The sequence below is a fragment of the Humulus lupulus genome, chromosome 1, assembly GCF_963169125.1.
Source record: "Humulus lupulus chromosome 1, drHumLupu1.1, whole genome shotgun sequence".
Classification (NCBI taxonomy): Eukaryota; Viridiplantae; Streptophyta; class Magnoliopsida; order Rosales; family Cannabaceae; genus Humulus; species Humulus lupulus.
In genome coordinates this window covers 280,338,535-280,354,246 of record NC_084793.1, presented here as the reverse complement: position 1 = coordinate 280,354,246, position 15,712 = coordinate 280,338,535, and the positions used below count along the sequence as shown (strand labels likewise).

General features: G+C 43.6%; 1 non-coding gene across 1 annotated transcript; it reads left to right on the top strand.

The window, feature by feature from the left end:
* Positions 1-5,555: 5,555 nt before the first annotated feature.
* LOC133813667 (small nucleolar RNA R71) lies at positions 5,556-5,662 on the top strand. The gene has a single exon (XR_009884672.1). It is a non-coding gene; the product is annotated as a small nucleolar RNA R71 (small nucleolar RNA).
* The last annotated feature ends 10,050 nt before the right edge of the window (positions 5,663-15,712 follow it).

Below are 15,712 nucleotides of genomic sequence, written 5' to 3'. Positions count from 1 at the left end.
AAATAGGCAATCTTTACATTTATTCTAAGAGCCATAAAATAAAACATGAAATTAATAAACACACTTTTTTTTGGACACAAGAGACAATATAATTGAAAATGATAGAACTATTGCTCTTGTGTTTTTCTTTTTTTCTTTCATCGATTTTTTCTTCTTTTTCTTTTTTTTTTTTTTGTCTTTTTTTTCATGAAGAACATAATAAAAGGCTCTCTAATAAGATTTTTCTATAGAAAATATTATCCCTAAAACATCATCCATTCATACCACAATACCTTGTCCAAATAATTATAACAATTTCTAAGAATCAATAAAAAAAATTTAAGTTGTTTTCTCAAGTCTCAGCTCTCACAGAAAAGAATGAATTCTTAAACATGGAAAATTTCTAAGCAAATATGTGATAACAACCATCTTACCACAACGTTTGACATGTGCATTAGGTAACTCTAGAGAAACTCTTAGTAATACAAATAACAAAAATTGACTCAAAAGTAACATTTTGCAAGAATAAATAACTATTTTTTAAAAAATTTGACCGTGAAAATATTAATATGACAAAAATCAACATGAACGTGCATGAATATGCTCACCACCCCAACCAAAATCTGACATTGTCCTTAATGTCTCAAAATATAATAGATGTAAAAGAGTAGGGAAAGAGAACACCTGGATAGCGAGCGTCGAGTGATAAAGCGAATATTGATTCTCTAAAGCATGAAAAACTGAAAACACACAATGATAACAAATAAAATAAAATGACAAAAGGGAAATAAACAGAAAACAAACCTATGTACAAACAATTTGGAACACTACTCAGACTTGGTAAACCGGTTCCACGAGAGTGACTTCTTCAGGCTAGGTCACCCTCTCTATGTAGTGTTTCAGTCGTTGGACATTTACTTTGAATTCTCTCCCTTAAGCTGGGTCTGTGACCTCAACAACACCATTGGGAAAGACAGTTTTCACAACATGTTGGCCAGTCCACCTTGATCTCAACTTGCCAGGGTGGATTTTCAAACGAGAGTCATAAAGATGCACTCGTTGGTTTGGCTCAAATTCTTTTCTTAAGATCTGCCTGTCACGGGCCACTTTCATTTTAGCCTTGTAGATCCTAGAGTTGTCATAAGCATCGTTCCTTAACTCCTCAATTTCTGACAACTGAAGCTTACGATTGAGTCCTGTCGCCTTGAGATCAAAGTTCAGGCTTTTAACTGCCCAATAAGCTTTGTGTTCCAGCTCAACTGGAAGGTAACAGGCTTTTCCATAGACTACTTGATAAGGAGACATACCAAGCTAAGTTTTGTAAGCAGTGCGGTATGCCTAGAGAGCATCGAGAAGTCGTGATGACCAATCTTTGTGGTCAGGATTAACCGTCTTTTCTAAGATTTGCTTAATTTCTTGTTTGGCTAACTCAGCTTGGCCATTTTTCTGTGGGTGATAACGCAATGAAACCCTATGAATTACACCATACTTTTGCATTAAGGTCTCGAAAGAATAGTTGCAAAAATAGGTGCCTTGATCACTTATGATAGCTCGTGGTGTGCCAAACCTAGATAACACATTTTCCTTTAAGAATTTCACATCAATTGTGTTATCATTATTTTGACAAGGCATAGCTTCCACCCATTTTGAGACATAGTCTATGGCGAGGAGAATGTAAAGGTAGCCAGAAGAAGGTGGAAATGGTCCCATAAAGTCTATCCCCCAACAATCAAATATTTCTATTACAAGAGTTGGGTTTAATGGCATCATATGTCGTCGAGACAAAGCATCTAATTTCTGACACCTTTCACATGATCGACAAAAATTGTTAGTGTCTTTGAACAAAGTGGGCCAATAAAGACCACACTGTAAGATTTTTGCAGTAATATTTTTCATAGAAAAATGACCACCACAAGCTTCATTATGACAAAAGTTCAGGACACTAAAAATTTCATCATCTGGAATGCAACGTCTCATAATTTGGTCGAGGCAATACATGAAAGATATGGATCATCCCAATAGAAGTTATGAACCTCGACCAAAAATTTACGTTTATCTTGTCAACTCCATGCAGTTGGAAGTTTGCCAGTCACTAAGTAATTAATGATATGAGTGTACCATGGCAACTTAGTGACTGCGAAGAGATGTTCATCAAGGAAGTCATCTGGAATGGCTGGGCCATCAGCGAAATCAGAAAATTCAAGACGAGATAAGTGGTCCGCTACCACGTTTTCAAATCATTTCTTATCCTTTATGGTAAGATCAAATTCCTGTAACAGAAGGATCCACCTAATTAAATGCGCCTTAGCATCCTTTTTGAAAAGGGGGTATTTTAAGGCGAAATGTTCGGTAAAGACTGTGATAGGTGAACCAATCAGGTAGGAACGAAACCTGTCAAGTGCGAATACTACATCAAGTAACTCTCTTTCAGTTATAGAATAGTTTATCTGAGCACTGTTAAGAGTTCTACTTGCGTAATAGACAACGAAGGGCTCCCCTTCCCTTCTTTGATCTAAGACGACCCCTATAGCATAATTGCTAGCATCACACATAACTTTTAACGGCAAGTTCCAATCTGGTGGTTGAATGATAGGGGTAGAAGTGAGTTTTGCAATGAGCGTTCGGAAAGATTCCTCACACTCAGGTGTCCAACTAAACACGACATCTTTTGCTAGGAGGTTTGACAAAGGGCGAGCAATTGTCAAGAAATTTTGTATGAACCTCCTATAGAATCCTGCATGCCCAAGAAAAGATCGAATGTCTTTAATAGTCTTGGGGGTGGGCAGCTTTGATATGAGTTCAATCTTTGATTGATCAACCTCAATTCCTCGTTTCGACACGACATGCCCCAAGACTATGCCTCATGGCACCATGAAATGACACTTTTCCCAGTTGAGTACCAAGCCTTTCTCTTTGTAATGTTTAAGCGCATACTCTAAATTGAGAATGCTTGATTCAAAGGAATCTCCAAAGACTATCAAATCATCCATGAATATTTCCATACATTTCTCGATCATATCACTAAATATGTTCATCATGCATCGCTGGAAAGTGGCTGGAGCATTGCACAGGCCAAATGGCATACGCCGAAAGAAAAAAGTACCAAAAGGACAAGTGAATGTGGTCTTATCCTGATCTTCTAAGGAAATCTCGATTTGGTAGTATCCTGAATAACCATCAAGAAAACTATAGAAAGGATGACCTGCCATACGTTCCAATATTTGATCAATGAATGGAAGTGGAAAATGGTCTTTGCGGGTGGCTGCATTTAATTTTCTATAATCAATGCACATACGCCACCCAGTTGTGACCTTGGTAGGCACAAGTTCCCCTTTTTCATTTTGTACCACTATTACCCTGATTTCTTGGGAACAACCTGAGTTGGGCTAACCGATTTACTGTCAGCAACAGGATAGATTATGCCAGAATCAAGAAGTTTCAAGACTTCAGTCTTAACTACTTCCTTCATCGCGGGGTTCAATCTTCTTTGAGGGTCACGACGTGGTATATCCCCGTCTTCCAATTGAATGTGATGGGAGCAAATTAAGGGACTAATACCTTTAATGTCAGCTATCGTCCATCCTAATGTATCTCTTTGTTTTTGCAACACATTGATGAGTTGGCGTTCTTGTGTGACATTGATCTTGGAAGATATTATGACAGGAAAAGTGTTGTCAACTCCCAAGAAAACATGCTTAAGACCCTCAGGAAGTTGGGCCAACTTTGGTTGAGGAGCTTTATCAATGGAGGGTTTTGGTGTTTCTCGATCTTGAGGGAGTTCCTCAAAGATTGGATTCCAAAACATGGTTCTTCTAGCCTGTGAGTGTTGGAAGATTTCATGGTTTATTTTAAACTCATTGGGCTCAAAACTTTCTGAAATTTGGAAGAGTAGATTAAAATGTTTAGATGTGTTTTTCGCTTCAACCTCTTCTGAAATAAGTGTATCGATCAAATATGATTGGAAACACTCATCGTTATCAGGTGGTTGTTTGCCGATGTGGAAAACATTCACTTCTAGAGTCATGTTCTCGAAAGATATTTTCATGAGACCATTCCTACAGTAAATTAGTGCATTTGCTATTGAGAGGAAAGGTCTACCGAGAATGATGGGAATTTTGGACTCTATACTCACTTCAGATTGAGTGTCCAAGATGAGAAAATCAACAGGGTAATAGAATTTTTCAATTTGAATCAGAACATCTTCTACTATTCCCCAAGGTTTCTTGACTGATCGATCGGCAAGTTGTAGCACCACAGATGTGGGCTTGAGTTCTCCTAGAACTAATTGAAAGTATATTGAATATGGCATAAGATTTACACTTGCTCCTAAGTCTAGAAGGGCTTGACCAAATTCCCGTTCCCCAATTTGGCATGAGATGGTGGGACAACCAGGATCTTTGTACTTAGGCGCTGTCTTGCAGTCAATTACCGCACTAGCTTGTTCTGCCAAGAATGCAGTTTTCTTGACATTGTAACGGTGCACAAATCCTTGATAAACTTGGAATAAGCCGGCACTTGTTTGATCACATGCAACAATGGCAAGTGGATCTTCGTTTGTGTTAAAAGGTCTAGGATTTCACCATGATTTTCCAGTACCTTTCCAGTGGATTTCAAAGCTTGAGGAAAGGGTGCCTTTATTGGAATGCTTATTGGCATATCATCATTTAGAGCGGGCATTGATGTACTCGTTGCCTTAGTTAACGGTGAAACTGTACTTTGACCACTTCGAGTAGAGATGGCATTAACCTCTTTGAAATTTGTATCTGGAGAGGAGGAGGTTTGTGCCATGTATTGCCCTTTTTGATGGATTATAGGTTGAGCGGGAAGTCTACCATGCTCTTGAATTTCCAAAGTAGTGTTTAAGCTTTGTCATTTGGATTTTTATGTCTTTCATTTCCTCTTCCATTTGTGTGAAACAAGATTTGAGCTCTTGAGTTGAGGCTATTTGTGTTTGCGCAAAAATTTGCAAAGTATTCTCAAGAGAATTACTTGACTGCATGTTATTTTGAGGAGCAATGTATGTTTTTGGCGGCTGTTGCTGCTCATGCCTCCATTGGCTCCCAGATGCTTAGTTTGAATTCTTCCAGCTAAAATTTCGATGGTTGCGCCAACCGGGATTGTAAGTGTTTGAGAAAGGGTTATAAGGCTTCTTGTAATCCCCTAAAGCATTGCATTGTTCCTCATTTCCTCTTCTTAACTCACCAAGAGTTGGGCACTCTTGTGGTTGATGTTCCGCCCCACCACAGATGAAGCATGGATCTCGTGTCTCTACCTTTGCAGCCATGTGGATTCCTCTACCTTCATGAGATTTGAAAGCCTCAAATTTTTGTCTCAATGATTCAATTTGGCTTTTGACGTTGTCATCTTCCCTCAATTGGTAGATTCCAGTTGATCGTGGCTTGTCCATAGGACTCGATCCATTCCACTTGTAAGACTTTTCAGCGAGATCGTCGAGGTACTCGAAAGCTTCACCAAGATCTTTTTGAAGGATTTCACCATTGCACATCATTTGTACGAATTGTCTTTGTCCGGTTGTGAGACCGTCATAGAAATAGCTTATCAGACGCCAGCTTTCGTATCCATGATGTGGGCATTGATTTATCAAATCTCTAAACCTTTCTTAGACCTGATGGAAAGTTTCATGGTCTTTCTGGATGAAGGTAGAGATTTGCCTCTTAAGGATGCTATTCTTATGGGGCGGAAAATATTTGGCAAAGAATGCTTTTGTCATTTAGTCCCATGTTCCGATAGATCTAGGCCTTAAGGAATACAACCAGCTTTTTGCTTTGTCTTTGAGAGAGAAAGGAAAAAATTTCAATCTCACAATGTTGGTGACATCAGCTCGGTTGTTGAATGTAGCCACCTCCTCTTCGAAATCTCGTATATGCAAGTACGGACTCTCATTTTCCAACCCATGGAAGGTTGGTAAGAGGTTAATCATGTCGGGTTTGAAATCGAAATTTGGCATATTGTTGGGATACATTATGCATGAAGGTGTGGTTGTACGCGTAGGATGTAAATAATCATGTAGCGTTCTTGGTTGGAATTCATCTTGATGAGCCATCGTGGGTGGTTCAGGAAGTCTCAGTGAATTGGGAGAATTTGAAGGAATGGAAGAAAACGACGAACTAGGAGAGTTTTCTAAAGCTTCTACTTGTTGTCTCACGAATCTCCGTAGTGCATCTCTATTTCATGGCCTAAATTTTTGTTATTATTTTTTTTTGTAAATATTATAAGCGCAAGTGTGTAATAGTGTAATAAGTATACACCAAAAATATTCTGAGGCCAATTGGGAAGGCTGCCAAGGTACCACTTGAGACCCAAGAGCATTTCTAGAACTCACTGAGGTTCTTAGAAAAGGTTGGAGGGTAACGCTAACACAAACCTTATTTAAGAACCAATTTTTCTAAGACAGAACAAGTTTGGTTTTTACTGATTTCCAAAATTACACAAATGTTCTCAATACTTTGTTTTCAGAAAAAACCTAAATCTAGAAAATAAACTAAACCTAAACTTAAAATAAATAAATAACGAAAATAAATGAACAAAAAAACTAAAAATAAAAATTACTAAGGAAAAAAATAAAATAAAAGAGAAATTAAAAAAAAATTATACTATTTTTTAAATAAAAAAAATTAATTTACTATGCAAACCTTTAATTGTAGAATTACCTCCCGGAAACGGCGCCAAAAATTGATATCGCCCAATAAACTCCTAAGCGGTCGCAGTAGTAATCGGGCTATGTCGTATCGACAGAAAGGTAAAATACAAATAAAACGAAAGATTATTAAATTAGAAATAATAAACTTTGAAATAATGTAACTTTGAAAAATAATATATTTTTTAAACATTAAATAAGCAAAATTGAGAAATTAGAATCAGAAAGAAAATATGGAAGGCATAAGTTTCATTCATGCAAACATATATATATATTAATAAAATTGATTCATTCTACTCAACATTAATTCTACACTATTAATTATAGTTGGAAAATATATACAATAAAGCTCACATTAAAATATGTTCTTAATTAAATTATAATAACTTCTAATTTTAAAAACCTACCATATTATATACATTAGAACGACAAAATACCAATGGGAGAATGCAGTAAAAAACATATAATATAACAAATATCTTAAATTAAATCAAGAGCCTAAATTACATAAAAAGAGCAAGACTAAACTTATGTAAAAGACACTAATAAATTCAGAATAAAAATTAGAAGAAAATAAATTTAATTGTAACAAATATATAGAAATGAAGAACAAAATAAAGAATCAATATATTAAAATATAATATGAAACATGAACTTCACTCTAGCCTTTCCACAAGATAATTTAGCCTAAAATAGGCATTGTTTTCACTCAAAGAAATGTAAAAGAAATGAAAGAAAAATAGGAAAAAGAATATTTTTCTCTCTAACTATACTCTCCACACTTAATTCCACAATCTCATGATTTTTTTCCTACATTTGGCTCTCTATTTATAGTGAAAATAGGACCAAAAAATGTGTAAAATCGTGTACAAAATAGTGGGAAAGTGGCTGCAAAATTGGAGTAAAGTGGGACAAGTGGGAGAGAAGTTGCAGTAGTCAAGAGACATGTTAGCCACGTGTCACGCAGTGAGTGGCTTCGGCAGGTGTGGTGTTGGGGCGTGGGGGACAGCCGTCAGGCAGCGGGACGCGTGGCGTCTCTTGGTTGGCTTGTGAGGGAGGCGCATTAGGCGGATGGGACATCTCGTCAAATCGTGGCAGGCGCGCGTCAAGGAAGCTCCATACGGCTTAGCTCGGCTCAGCTCAACTTGCTGGGATGCTGGCTCACGTGGCTCAGGAGTGGCTGTTGAAGACTTTGGTCCTGGGCTCGGTTTTGGGCCTAATTTTGTCAAAAATGACATTTTGTTCATGATTTCTTCAATTTTAATTCTTTCTTTCTTCTTTCTTTTTCTTTGTGTCAAAATACATTTTATTTCCTGAAAATTAAAAACAAATTAAATTAAAATTAATATTTTCAAATGTAAAATATATGACAATAAATCCATGAAAATATTAATTAAAATATAATTAATTTTAAACTTTAAGACTAATAAAATGATACTTTTGAACATTAATCACTAGCCGTCAGAACAGTGATGAGGCCTAGTGAAGTTATTTAGTATGCACCAGAAGTAGGAGATGCCAGCTAGAAAGATGCCAGGTAAAGATACGTTATCTACATGGAATGGTTCAGTATGTTAGGGCGAATTAGGGATTGCCCAGGATCAGAGAATGGAAGACTGGAATGCCTTGTTACATTCAATGTTCGAGGCTAGTTCTTCAGAGGTGATCGGTTGACTTGATGGTTCTTGTTCTTGGTTATGCAACGAGCTAAAAGAGTTCGATCTTGTGTATCTTCCAGGAAAGATTCAGATACGAGGTATATGCCTCAAGGTTATTATACGAGGGACTTGCAATATTAGCACTTGTTGGAGACGAATTCGAAACTTCTAAAAGAAGAATTGGAATACATGTAGTAAAGGGGTTCGTAGTGAAAGTGATCGAGCTTGTCATACAAGAGCCCTGTTATGGGCTTGAGTGAGAGCTAATTTGTTAGATAAGGGACAACCATGGATTTTAGGGAACATCACTTGAAGTATATTAGTTGGACTGAATTGAAACTAAGTTGGTCAGTAGGGATTCAGATGGGTATGTAAGGAGTGGTTGGGTATGCTTCAGGATTTGGCTATGGATAGATTTGGTATCAGGGACATTATGATGAATGATATTAGTCTGGCAGGAAGAATTACTGGTTCAGTTGAAGAAGTGGTTGACGGAGCATTGTATAGTGGGATTCGTTTACATCGCCTGTTAAGGATAAAGAGTTTAAATGCCCAGTAACGAGACAGGACAATGTCTTCAGGAATTGATCTGCAATCTGGTTATTACCAGCTGAGGATCAAGGAAAGAGACATTTAAGGAATTATTACTTGTACCAAGTGGGGTGTGATGGATTATTAGTAAAGGTTCTTAATTAACTTATTGTAATGCCCCAAAATCCCTAATGAGGTTTAATGATTGGATTAGTAGGTCAGGAGGGCCATAATTGATTTATTATGCTATTAAATGATTATGTGTATGATTATGTGAGTTATATTATTATATGATGTTAAATGCATGCATGTGGGTCCACATTTCATCATAAGGGAATTTTGGTAATTTGGCCCATTGAGGGCATATTTGTATATATTGGGTGCATGTTTGTGATTTATGGATGAGATCCCATTATTATGTGGATATGTTCGAACTATGCGATATGAGACGATCTTTGGATGCAAGTTAGCAATTTTGTCATAACAGGGTCAATTATTGGGATATTGGATAATGAGAATGATTATTTGATGATATATTGGGAGTTAGTGAGATTAGGAGGAAATTGGGAGTTTTGACTACTTTGCCCCCAAGGAATTTTTGGGACCCCGAGCATTAGGATTTACTTGAGATTACTTAAGCTTGAAGTAACCTGTCAGAAGGAAAAACTACGTTCAAACACCTTTTCTCTTTCCCCCGTTATTCCTTTTTACCATTCGTCGCATTTTCGAAGGAAACTTGAGTTTTAGGACTCGGAATCAAGCGAGGATCAAGGCATAGCGATTCTAGGAAAGATTATAAGCTTTTTAACCGAATGATTTAGTGAGAAACAACTTAATCAAAGGTGTTTACCGAAATTTTCGGAAACTATATTAATGAGTATTAAATAAGATTAATGATATGGAATGTGGAAGATAAAAACAAGGTTTTTATGTGGTTGGGGAGTTAATGAGCCTTAGTCCACGAGTCAGTTGTATTAGAGCTTGGAAAGTCTCTTACAATGGAGTTTTTCTCTATATTTTGGCAGAGTAACTGTACACAAGTTGAAGAGAGGTCCCTTCTCTAGTGCTCTATCGTCTGTATTTATAGGCTCATAGGAGCACTGGGCTTGAGCCGGGCTTGACCCGGGCTCATCAAAGATATGGGTATCCTTGGCTTCTTTGGCTGAAGCCCAATACAAAGGATAAAAATACAAAAGTCTAAGAATTATTAAGGCCCAATGAGGCGGCCCAACAACTATATTTCGCCCGACAAAATTGGGCTTTTGGTCTGGGCATTCCGAGCTACGAGGCAGATTCAGGGGACAAAACCAGTCAGTGCACTGGCAGCGCAGGTCTGAACCAGCGGCGTGCAATCCTGAGGTGGCCTTTTCCGCAGGTGAAAAATGGGGACAACCCCCACATGTCGTGGGGCGGCTTCAGGGTCACGAATGCTTTTTCTTTGCCAACTGGGAGGACTTGACCCGGGTTCATTTACCTCTGTCCCTCTTCGTTTACCACAGGCCCGGACCGTTTACCAGGCTCCGGGACTGTTTTGCGTACACCTCGATCGTAACCCCAACTGGCCATACGTCTCTCGGACTATCGTCCTGGATCATCCATCCTGGCCACTGTCCGGGTCTGGACCCCACATGGTCCGTCGTTCCCGGTCATTCCTCTGCTAAAGTGGGCCTAGGTCGGGCCCAAATCCGATTGCCCAGAGTGTGGGCCTGGGCCACCATCCCGGGCCCAAGTCAGGAAATGGGGATAACATTTACCCCCCAAGCCTTCGCCTGGGTTTGCGAGGTGGAAGCTTGCCTTGCTCCCGGATACCCCATGGTTGCCTTCCCAGTTTCTTCTTATAATCGTGGGTTCGTGGCAAAGGGCAACGACGCTGGCCGCACGCGGAGCCCGGACCATTTACCAGTGTCTGGGTCTGTTTACCTAAGTCTTGCTTCATGACGAGGGATAAACGTGTCGCCAAGCGACTGCTGCAAAGATGGCAATTGACCTCGAAAGGTCACCTAACCACCTCAAGGGTTGCTAGGCCTAGGCTGGTGCGTCAGCACGGATTCCGAAGCGTCCCATTCGCACCGGAGTCCTTCATTAATTCTTCTGCGCTGAGGTGGACCGTAGGATGGGGCGACCTTTGACATTCGCCCCTCCTGGGCCGTTGGATTGAAATGGCGAGGATCCAGCTCCCGAGTGCTCATAAATGCCCCTGCACGATCTTGGACCGTTCGATGGGGGAATTTCTATCCGCTGGATCAGAGACCAGGATTTGGGTCTCTATAAATACTCCTTGGACATTCATTTGAAACTTTTACACTCTCTAGCCATTCCAAGAACTGAGGAGCTGTTTATGTCCGATATTGCCGACGACATCTTTCACCGCCTGCTCACCCTGCATCGTCGCCTATTTCCAGCAATCCCAGTATCTGCACCTCCGCCTGAGCGCACGTCCCGGGCCTGCCCTATCGACAAGTTGCTGAACCGCCTTCACCAGTTCAAGAACGAGATTCTGCCGTCCTTACCGTCGGACAACCACCATCTTTCACGGCCAACTACTCATAGTAAGCCTTTCTGTCCTTCTTGGTAAATACATGAACGTAGGATGTCCTTTAGTTCATATGCTTAGGCTGCTAGAACTTGCTTACGCTTAGGAATATTGCTAGGAAGGCCGCTTGGTCCGGGTTGCTCCGAGTCCGGAAGCTTCCTAGATAGACGGTGGAGCCTACTTAGCAGCCCATTTTTCATTCTCGATTTGGGTCTTGTGGTTCCCTGGTGAACCCGGACCTGATCCGGATGGGACTCCAAGTAGTCCGTAGGAGACCCCCCGTACCTTAACCAACTTTCTTGGGTTTTGGTATTGACTGCTTGGTTTCTTTTCTTTGTTCCCAGATCATCAGTCATGGCAACGGGTGTCACCCTTCATTCAGAGGAGGAAGTCAATAGGGCCTCCGTCGTCCTCTCCAGGTCCCAGACCCCCAAAGGCAACAGATGGGAAATGGACATGCTGCCAAATCTGTTCCGGAACTACCAGATGATGTACGTCCTGGAGAAGTGCTTGGGTATAGAGTCCACTCTCGGACTCTTCTACAACCATCTGGCCAGGATAGAGGAGCGGGCGCACACATCCGTAGAAGGGTTCGGGGCCTGGAGCGCTGGCCATATCAATGCGGGAGCCACACTCCCGCTCCACGACTACTTTGTGCGGTTCCTGACCTACGTGGGAATCGCACCCTTCCAGCTTCTGCCTCAAGCCTACCGGCTGCTTGCGGGATGGCGAGTCTTCTGCGCGGCAAAGGAGATAGCGGAGCCGACCCCCGCAGAGATCTTGTATTTCTACAAGATGGAAACGCAGGTCAATGCCAAGGACAAAACCTTGGACGACTTCTATAGGCTGAAGCCGCGAGGTAGCTACCCCGTTCCCACAAGCTCCTGGAAGCATCCCCTGGACGTCCAGGTTCCTCGTGGAGAAGAACCCCACGCTACTGTTGGACTTCCAGCGAGTAGGTAAGTGCTTCCCCGACCTTTAGCTGGCCGGTTTCTCTTTTTCTTTTTCTTTTTCTCATCGTGTTGCTTCGGGCGACAGGACCTTTTGCTCAGACTCCCCTCACCCAGTTCATCCTGGAACGGAGGAGGTTTTACTCTAGGCTGAGCGTAGAGGACCTGGACGTAGGGGGCTACGTCAACACGGACAATCTCCGACTGGTCGGGATGCTCGCGGCCCACCAGACTATCGTCGTCCCGAACCTTCGGGGACTCCAGTGCGAGAAGATTGTCTCCATCAGGGAGCAGCTGGCCCTGGATCATATCGCGGAGGTAGAGAAAGCAGCGCGAGCCGACGCGGCCAAACGGAAAAGGGACTTGGCCCAGACGGAGGCGGCCGCTTCAGAGGAGCTGGAAGACTTCTTCGAGGATACCCTACCGAACACGGGGACCCCCGGGGCTAGCGTATCAGGTTGAGGTAACTCACCTTTGCTCTTAACTTATGCTCCCCAAGTTGGGGACATAGCTAGGGATAGGCTAGCACTTTGAGGCCCCGCGCTCGGGGCTGACGGGGAGATGAGACCTTCGTCTCCCGTCCCCGTAGGCTCGAAAATCCTCATGTTCTTGTCCGGGTTCCTTCGGTATGGGAATTTCTTGAACCAAGACGACATGGGGGATTGAGTCTATTCCTTCGCGTTAGATGAGTTGAGTCACGCCCGGGGCTTAGATGAGGGTTCGTCCTGGGTCACTCTTAATTTTGATTTTGATTTTCCTGTTTAATTGTACTAACTCTTTTTTATTTGTGTTTGTTGCAGGAGACTCCGACATGTCTACCCCCGTGGACAAAATGAGGCATCTCCTCGAGGCCCGGGCCGCGAGGGCAGCCAAGGTCGTGGCCAAGAAGGCTGCCAAGAAGACTCTAGAGGCACTGGGTCCGGACCCATCCCTCAGCAAGGAGACGCCCGGGGCGGAGACTCGACCCGACGAGGGTGCACTTGTCGTGGTCCCTGTTACGTCCGTGGACCTGGCTGCCGTCCCCGGCCTTGGCCAACCTCCGGTCATCGATCTGGAGCCGGAACCCGCGGTAAGCCAGAGTTCCGGGAAGAGGGCCCTGGATCAGGGCGCTGCGGAGGCTGACACTGGGAAGAAGAGGCCCCAGACGAGGCGGGATGGCTCGGACGGTGAGTCGCAAGGGGAAAGTCAGTTTGCCGCGAAGGAGATTCCCGCCTTACCGGCCCTCCCCATACACCCGGAACTACCTGAGGAGGGGGAAGCCGTCGTGCGGGATGAGCAGTCCCGGCTAATTTCCCAAACCTGGGAGAGTGGTCGGGACTGGAGAGACTAGACGTACAAGGCCCTAACGATTCATCGTCAGGTTGAGTTCGCTGAGCGCCCGGTGGCTTTTATCATCCCCTAGCCGATCGTGGATCGGCCAGCTGCTGAGACAGGCTTTCACCCTAAGCTGGGGCAGGAAACGACTCCTTTTGCGATGGACCTGCTATACCAGGTGAGGAACACCATGTCTAACCTCCAGCCCAAACGGTACACCACCATCGCCAACCCGGACATGCTATTCATCTCCCAGGCTCTCCGCCATCAAGCCACCACAGTAAGTATACTTTGTCTTTTTCTTCCTTCTTTTTATTCGTTTATAAGGATTCCTCTTAACTTTGCTTTGTTCTAGGATGCTCTGCTGTCCCATCGGAATGCCGACTTGGTGGTCGAGGCGGCCATGAAGATGGAGACGCTCCAGATAGAGTTGGAGGCGGCCGTGAACGAGAGGGAGGCTACCAAGGAGGCCCTGGCCAGGGAGGCGGCCCAGGCTCGGGAGACTTTGAGCAAAGCGGTTGCTCAGGCAGTCGCGGACCGCGCAGAGTTTGACCGAGTCAAGGCCGGGCTTGAAGAGGCCTTGTCTCGGAAAGAAACCGAGGCCAACGAGAGGGCAGCCCTTCTGGAGGTGGCTGAGGCTCAGTCTGTCCGGAACAGGGAGAAGATCCAAAACTTGGAGATCCAGGTCCGCGAGCTTGATAGCTTTCTTCGTGAGGAGATGATAGCGCACGAGGAGGCCCGCCGCGGAAAGGAGCAGGCGGACTATTTGTTGCACGTCACTTTTGAGGAGGCCATCTACATGGCTTGGCGTAAGGACAAGAGCATGAACCTCCTGATCTTTCCCGATCCAGAATCGAAGAGGGCTGAATTCGAGGCCAAGGAGAAGGAAGACGCGGAGCTTCTGGAGGATGAAGCCTAGGCCCGGATCTTCGCCTTGCCTCTTTTTTATAATTTTGTAACTTTTTCGGACGCGTTAGCGTCCAAGACAATTTCTATTGCTTTTTCCAGTTTATCTTATTTTTGTTATTCCTTACATAGAAATTTCCTTTTATCACCGTGCCTGACTGATTCTGAGGGTTTGGTCTCGGTTCCAACGGCCAACCCACTGACTTAACTTCGAAAACCTGATGGCTTGGGCCAATGAGGATCAAATAGTCTTCTGTGAAACCTAATTCCCTCACTCTACCAGTCGCGGGCCACGGCTTTGCCCTAGGGCATACCAGATGTTCTTTTTTCTCAAACATCGTTCGTCCGGGGTGGGACTAGCCCTAGGCTTGGTCCTTTTAATTTACACCCCCGAACATTGTTTGTCCGGGGTGGGACTAGCCTGAGGCCTGGTCCTCTTTTAATTTACACCCCCGAACATTGTTCGTCCGGGGTGGGACCAACCTGAGGCCTGGTCCTCTTTTAATTTATACCCCTGGACATCGTTCGTCCGGGGTGGGACCAACCTGAGGCCTGGCCCTCTTTTATTTTATATCCCCAGACATCGTTCGTCCGGGGTGGGACCAGCTTGAGACCTGGTCCTCTTTTAATTTATACCCCCGGACATCGTTCATCCAGGGTGGGACCATCCTGAGGCCTGGTCCTCTTTTAATTTATACCCCCGGACATCATTCGTCTGGGGTGGGACCAGCCTGAGGCTTGGTCCTCTTTTAATTTATACCCCTGGACATCGTTCGTCCGGGGTGGGACCAGCCTGAGGCCTGGTCCTCTTTTAATTTATACCCCTGGACATTGTTCGTCCGGGGTGGGACCAGCTTGAGGCCTGGTCCTCTTTTAATTTATACCCCTGGACATCGTTCGTCCGGGGTGGGACCAGCCTGAGGCCTGGTCCTTTTTTAATTTATACCCCCGAACATCGTTCGTCTGGGGTGGGACCAACCTGAGGCCTGGTCCTCTTTTAATTTATACCCCCGGACATCGTTCTTCCGGGGTGGGACCAGCTTGAGGCCTGGTCCACTTTTAATTTATACCCCAGGACATCGTTCGTCCGGGGTGGGACCAGCCTGAGGCATGGTCCTCTTTTAATTTACACCCCTAGACATCGTTCGTCCGGGGTGGGACTAGCGTGAGGCTTGGTCCTCTT